Below are 7,832 nucleotides of genomic sequence, written 5' to 3'. Positions count from 1 at the left end.
CTTATGTGCCATACAGAAACTTGCGCTCTGCAAGCAAACGTCATCTTGTGGTGCCATCTCAAAGAGGCATAAAATCTCTTTCTCGGACCTTCACCTGGACTGTTCCCTGCTGGTGGAATAATCTAACTCAACCTGCTGCAGTCTCAAGCTGCAGTCCATAGCCACTTTCAAGAAACGGCCGAAGAATCATCTTTTTCGCCAGCACTTGATCCAGTAATACTAACACTTTCTCTTCTATTTTTTTAATAAAAAATAAAATAATAGAAAATAAAATAAATCTAAATTACATTAGATTAAACTGAGAAAGGTCATAGCATTTGCATATTGTTGGCCTACTGTTAGTTTAACTGCTTCAATTGTTCTCATTTGTAAGTTGCTTTGGATAAAAGCGTCTGCTAAATGAATAAATGTAAATGTAACCTTGATTGCATGGAGGAAGACGAGTGCTTAAATGAATTTTGTGTCAGAAAATGTGACCTACCAATTCTGGTAGATGTTCTCAGGATTCTCAATGAGATTGTGATCAGAGAAGTGTTGTGGGAGGAGTCGAGGCGCTGTGTATGCTCCTTAAGAGGCTGGCATACCCTTGCCGGCATAGGCGGAATAGGCAAATGCTATGGAATAAATATATATGCTATGATATATCACTGCAAAATCAGTGATTTTTTATATTTTTTTTTTTACTAATACTACTTTAATATTATTAAATAGAAATATTACCAAGTAAAGCAAAAAAACACACACAAAAAAAAAAAAAACCACACAAGAACCCCATCACATCCCGGAAGTTCCTAAAGTATCTCTGAGATGCGCCATGTATTACATCATCACGTTGGAAATCACGAAACCAAAAATACAAATAATAATAAATTAAAACAAAGTTGGAGGAGAAAATGAGATGTTTTTCGCCCTTCCCTACCTTACCAAATAACTTAGATGACGTGACGCGTAACCTTTCCAACGTGATGACGTAATGCGTGGCACATCTCAGAGATGGTACACGAAGGTAATTTGTGGTTAAAAAGTGTGTGTGTGTGTGTGTAGTGTTGGGCGATATGCTCCATTTTCATATCGTCCTATCATCAGCCTGTGAGATCGGCGATACACGATATTATCGTGAGGGGGGCGGGGCTTACTTATTTGATTATTAACTTGCTTATTTACTATCAATTTGTTTGTTTTATTACTTCGTTTTATATATGAGAATCTTTTTCTATTTTGCTAGCAAAGGTGGAGTGTTTATTAATAGGCTAAATCAGGTTATTTCCCGGTATAGTTAGGTAAAAAAAAAGATCCTAATCATTCTTGTATCTGACTTGGAGTATTTCAACATGTCAGCGGGAAATTTACGGACACATCATCCTCTCATGCCGTTACAGATGCAGCATTTTGACTGTACTTCTGCACGAGATGAACACGTTTTAATAATTTATTGGGTCAAGAAAGAGTCGGAGTCTGCGATATGTCCTCCTACCAGTGCTCTCTCTGTCTGGATGCATTTCACATATGCGCACTGCACTTCAATAAGCCCAAATAACGCGGGTTAATGTGTTTTAAATGCCGGGAGAAATCAGAGGCAAAAATCTAAAAGTCGATCGGTTATACTTAAACTTATGACTTGACTCTGATAATGGAAAATGGGTTAATCCGTTTACATGACCACATGCATTGTCAGTTTATTCAGCATAATCGAGTTAATAACGTGCATGTAAACGCGCTCATTCCCTGAAAATGAAAGCAGAAATGGACTGAGCTTTCGCTGCATTAACGGCGCGTTCTCTCAGAGACAACGGTGGATATAACGGTATAGCAACTATCTTAATTTACTGGCTTAATATTTCTCTTGTGGACTTACATTATTGACAGTGGAAAAAATAGAAGAATATTTCTTGTTAAACAAGTGTTTGAAGTTGCTTTTGATTTTCACAGATGGCAGAGTTGTGCTACGTTTGTGAACTAAAGACTTTTATTAGGCCTGGTGTCACGCTGCGGCAAGGATGAAGCAGAGAGAGAATCCAAGTGCAAGCATACATTTAATTAAACAAACAGGTAATCCAGGCGGAACACGGAACTCAGGACAAGAACAGGTAACAGTACATTAAACAACGACCGACAACCAACAACTGAAGCACAGAGGTTTAAATAAACAGACAAACAAGCTAAACAAGATAACAAGGGGGTGTGGCTAATTAGAAACACCTGGGAGAACTAATAAGCAAGAAAAACTACAAAGGACTACAAAACATGACACAGAACAGGAAATAACAAAAGTGCACACAAGACAAGGGAAACACAGGACAGGAAACATTACACCTGGGCCTATATAATTTTATTGATATTATTATTATCATTAATATTTTGTAATTTTATTGTTTTTAGTGTTATTAGTGTCATTAAATGTTTTGTTAATGTGCTATGGAAACAAAATACTGACGAACAACGATGCCGTCTTCATCTTGGCTCTGTATAAGAATGATGCGTCTGTTAAAACAAGCACTTTTGATAATTTGTGAATGGATCACCTTGCAATTAAATTTTGTTGAGGGAAGTCTGTTTTAAAAACATTTTCTTTGAGGAGTCCGAGTCCTCATACGCGCGTGTCGGTGATGTCGCAGGTTATGTGGTGATGTCGCGTGTGGTTATGTGTTGATGTCGTTATGAATTTAGGCAAGGCAAATTAATTGTAGTTCCTAATTCATTTAATAACAATACTAGCTTCATAATAATAATAATGATTTAATACATTAATGGGAAAACGAGCCAATTATCGTATTGATATCGTCAAAGGCATCTGCCAGCAGCGATATCTCTGACTATCGTCGATACACGATACTATCGTCTATCGGCACAACCCTGTGTGTGTGTGTGTGTGTGTGTATATTTATTTATTTTTAAGAAAATGAGATCATTTTGCTGTATAAGACCCTTATTTCTCAACTGGGATTGTGTAGAGACTTTGAAGACTTCTTTGAACATTGGTATAGTTGGTTGCCATTGAAGTCCATTCTGTGTCAAAAAATCCTGGAATGTTTTCCTCAAAAACCTTCATTTCTTTTCGCCTGAAGAAAGAAAAACATGGATATCTTGGATGACATCAGGGTGAGTAAATTATCAGCAAAACATTTTTTGAAAGTGAACTAATCCTTTTAAGTGACTGTCACGGATCAAACAGTCCGGCAATGAGGAGAACAGAAGTTTCTTATTGAATTTTTTTATTTATTTTTATTTACCCCAAAAAATACTACACAATAGAAACCAAAAAAGTTAACAACTCGGCCTATAAAAGACATCAACAAAATACAACTATACTCAAAACAGCATACAACAGAACAGGATATGAACTGAACAAACTGACCTAACTGAATGAGACACAAGGAAACATATATAGTGGCTTGGCCAAACCAATTTACACATAAAGAGAAAACAAAATGGACGACAAATACAAACAACAACAAGGCAAAACAAACTAAATCCAAAATCCCCCTCCAACATGGCAGCACATGGTATGGCTTAATTGGCAGGCCACAGGATATCACAGTCCTCCACCCTTGGCCACACCTTTCTTCCCCCAGGACAGACTTCTCTCCAACATGGTAACAAAGAAACAATGATTAATAGAACAGAAAATGTTCACATAACCCTACAATGTAAAAAATGTGTGCGCTCCATTTAAACAGTGTATGGCTAAAACAAATAAATGTATATTATACCTGAAATAAACTATGTGATCTGTGTTTTCAAATCATGAATTGTTTGGGGTGTGGCTAACTGCAAAAAATAACTTTACCTGTGTACCTAAAACATGGCTTGTGTGCTGGTAGGCTTGTATGCGGTATTACCATTGCTGGCTGTTACCCTGCCTTGCTGGTTATTCATCCTGTGTGGCTTGGGTCATCACAGTGACAGTGACTTGATGCCACCTACTGGCAGTTTTAGTTTACTATTTAAAGTACCCTTTAATTAAAAAAGGTCAATTTAGAAATCATTTTATATTTAAATACTGAATAAAAAAAAACAATACTAGCATTTATGCAATTGTAAATGCAGTGTAAATTTATTAACATTTTTTTTTACAGATATCCACATGAGAAAATATTTAACTGTAAGACCCTAGTTCACCCAAAAATAAAAATCCTCAGCCCGGAAGTATTTCTTTCTTCCGCTGAACACAAAAGAAGATATTTTATAGAATGGTGGTAACCAGACAGTTTACAGTAGCCATTGACTTCCATAGTATATATTCTTTCCTACTATGGAAGTCAATGGGTGCCGTCAACTGTCGGGTTACCACCATTCTATAAAATATCTTCTTTTGTGTTCAGAAAGAAATTCATAAAGGTTTTGAACAACATGAGGGTGATGTTGTTGAACTATCCCTTTAAATTAGTCATGGTAAAGTACTCACTGAGGAAGTATGAGTAATGTTTTTGCTGATTTTGGCAACCTGAATGTTTGGAGATCATATGCACTTACAGTAGGGGAGGGGTCAAAAAGGAGTCATTTTTATCATGATGTTAGATCAAAATGTGTGCAGTAGAGGGTTAATGTGTTAAAAATGCCTGGAATATTTAGTATGCAATCTTGTGCGTGTATAAAATGGAAATAGGTTAAAATAAGAATAATAATAATGATAAAAAATATTTAAAACATTGCTTAACAATAGAAAAAATATATTTACTGTGGTAGAAGACACTGTGGCGTGGCAATAAGATAAAAGGGGGTCCTTGGTGTTGCTATTGCCCCGGGGCCCAAAGTCCTCTTAATCCGGGCCTGTCTGTACGCTACAACTACACAGTGAACAGTGACTTATCGTATTTCAAGCTAGCTGTTAGATTTGGTCAAAACAACGAGAAGATATGCTCAACGTGGACCAGAAATAGAAAAAAAGCAGATAAAACAACATTTATGAATTAGTCAACAGAAATAATGTCTCTCAGAACAGACAATGCATCAGTAAGGCCAGTGACTTCGCAGACATTGCTATCCTCTTCTCCACATTTAGGACACTGGCTAGAAGTTTCTTGCACACACACTTTACATCCCACCAGGCTCTGGCAACAGAATGCATACATTGGCTGCTGGAAGGGTCCTGTAAAATAAGAGATATCCAATAAATGAAGTTTGAATTAGTCTTCAGTCATTTTGTCTGCTCAAAAGTTTTTACAAAAAGTTCATTCTCAGATAAAGCAATAGGAATTTAAACAAAAAATGTTAAAATTTATGTTCAGTTTCATGATACGAAGACTTCAGTCGCAATAGACAGGTTTATACTAAACAGGTCATCTTATGGAAGCCGATGTGAGAATATCACATGATCAGCCAAGTATGCAGAATATTTTTCCTGTAACATTCCATTATTGGATACTTTATTTATGGATTAAATCATGGCCAACTGCAAACAGCTTATTTCCACAATGGGAACAGTAACTGAGTGATGTTGCATACACATGACTTGATGGAAATGACATAATTGGCTAAATGAATTTATGCAAAGCATCAGAGTGTGTACAAAAGTAACAAGGAGTCCCCTCCTTGAACTGCCACCTTAACGTGGTGGAGGGGTTTGAGTACCCGAATGACCCTAGGAGCTATGTTGTCCGGGGCTATATGCCCCTGGTAGGGTCTCCCAAGGCAAACAGGTCCTAGGCGACGGGTCAGCCTAAGAACGGTTAAGAACCCCCTTATGAAGAAATTTATTCCAAGGACCGTGACGTCGCCCGGTATGGCGCAGCCGGGGCCCCACCCTGGAGCCAGGCCTGGGGTTGGGGCTCGTATGCGAGCGCCTGGTGGCCGGGCCTCCCCCCACGGGGTCCGGCCGGGCTCAGCCTGAAGGAGCGACGTGGGGCCGCCTTCCCGTGGGCTCACCACCTACAGGAGGGACCGTAAGGGGCCGGTGCTTAGAGAATCGGGCGGCAGTCGAAGGCGGGGGCCTCGACAGCCCGATCCCTGGACACGGAAACTAGCTCTAGGGAGGTGGACCGTCACCTCGCTGGCGGGGAAGGAGCCTGAGATTGTGCGTGAGGTTGAGAGGTTCCGACTAGCGATAGTCGGGATCACCTCTACGCACAGCTTGGGCTCTGGAACCACACTCCTCGAGAGAGGATGGACTCTTCACCACTCTGGAGTTGCCCATGGTGAGAGGCGGCGGGCTGGTGTGGGTTTGCTTATAGCCCCTCAGCTCAGCTGCCATGTGTTGGAGTTTACCCCGGTGAACGAGAGGGTTGCTTCCCTGCGCCTTCGGGTCGGGGATAGGTCTCTCACTGTCATTTGTGCCTACGGGCCAAACGGCAGTGTAGAGTACCCGGCCTTCTTGGAGTCTCTGGGAGGGGTGCTGGAAAGTGCTCCGACTGGGGACTCCGTTGTTTTACTGGGGGACTTCAACGCCCACGTGGGCAACGACAGTGACACCTGGAGGGGCGTGATTGGGAGGAACGGCCCCCCTGATCTGAACCCGAGTGGTGTTCAGTTATTGGACTTCTGTGCTAGTTACAGCTTGTCCATAACGAACACCATGTTCAAGCATAAGGGTGTCCATCAGTACACGTGGCACCAGGACACCCTAGGCCATAGGTCGATGATCGACTTTGTGGTCGTTTCATCTGACCTCCGGCCGTATGTCTTGGACACTCGGGTGAAGAGAGGGGCGGAGCTGTCAACTGATCACCACCTGGTGGTGAGTTGGATCCGATGGCGGGGGAGGAAGCTGGACAGACTCGGCAGACCCAAGCGTACTGTAAGGGTCTGCTGGGAACGTTTGGCCGAGTCTCCTGTCAGAGAGATCTTCAACTCCTACCTCCGGCGGAGCTTCGACCGGATCCCGAGGGAGGCTGGAGATATTGAGTCCGAGTGGACCATGTTCTCCACCTCCATTGTCGAAGCGGCCGCTCGGAGCTGTGGCCGTAAGGTCTCCGGTGCCTGTCGAGGCGGCAATCCCCGAACCCGGTGGTGGACACCGGAAGTAAGGGATGCCGTCAAGCTGAAGAAGGAGTCCTATCGGGCCTGGTTGGCTTGTGGGACTCCTGAGGCAGCTGACAGGTACCGGCAGGCCAAGCGGACTGCAGCCCGGGTGGTTGTGGAGGCAAAAACTCGGGCCTGGGAGGAGTTCGGTGAGGCCATGGAGAAGGACTATCGGCTGGCCTCGAAGAGATTCTGGCAAACCGTCCGGCGCCTCAGGAGAGGGAAGCAGTGCCCTACCAACGCTGTTTACAGTAGAGGTGGGGAGCTGTTGACCTCAACTGGGGATGTCGTTGGACGGTGGAAGGAATACTTCGAAGATCTCCTCAATCCCGCTGTCACGTCTTCCATTGAGGAAGCAGAGGCTGAGGGCTCAGAGGTGGACTCATCCATCACCCAAGCTGAAGTCACTGAGGTAGTCAAGAAACTCCTCGGTGGCAAGGCACCGGGGGTGGATGAGATCCGCCCTGAGTACCTCAAGTCTCTGGATGTTGTGGGGCTGTCTTGGCTGACACGCCTCTGCAGCATCGCGTGGCAGTCGGGGACAGTGCCTCTGGGATGGCAGACCGGGGTGGTGGTCCCTCTTTTTAAGAAGGGGGACCGAGGGTGGAGAGGAGAATCCGGCCGATGGTAGAACCTCGGATTCAGGAGGAACAGTGTGGTTTTCGTCCAGGCCGTGGAACACTGGACCAGCTCTATACCCTCTACAGGGTGCTGGAGGGTTCATGGGAGTTTGCCCAACCAGTCCACATGTGCTTTGTAGATTTGGAGAAGGCATTCGACTGTGTCCCTCGCGGCGGCCTGTGGAGGGTGCTCCGGGAGTATGGGGTCCGGGGCCCTTTGCTAAGGGCTATCCGGTCCCTGTACGACCGAAGCAG

This window comes from Abramis brama (genome assembly GCF_963993115.1).
Source record: "Abramis brama genome assembly, chromosome: 4".
NCBI classification, from domain to species: domain Eukaryota; kingdom Metazoa; phylum Chordata; class Actinopteri; order Cypriniformes; family Leuciscidae; genus Abramis; species Abramis brama.
This window is presented reverse-complemented; position numbering follows the sequence as displayed.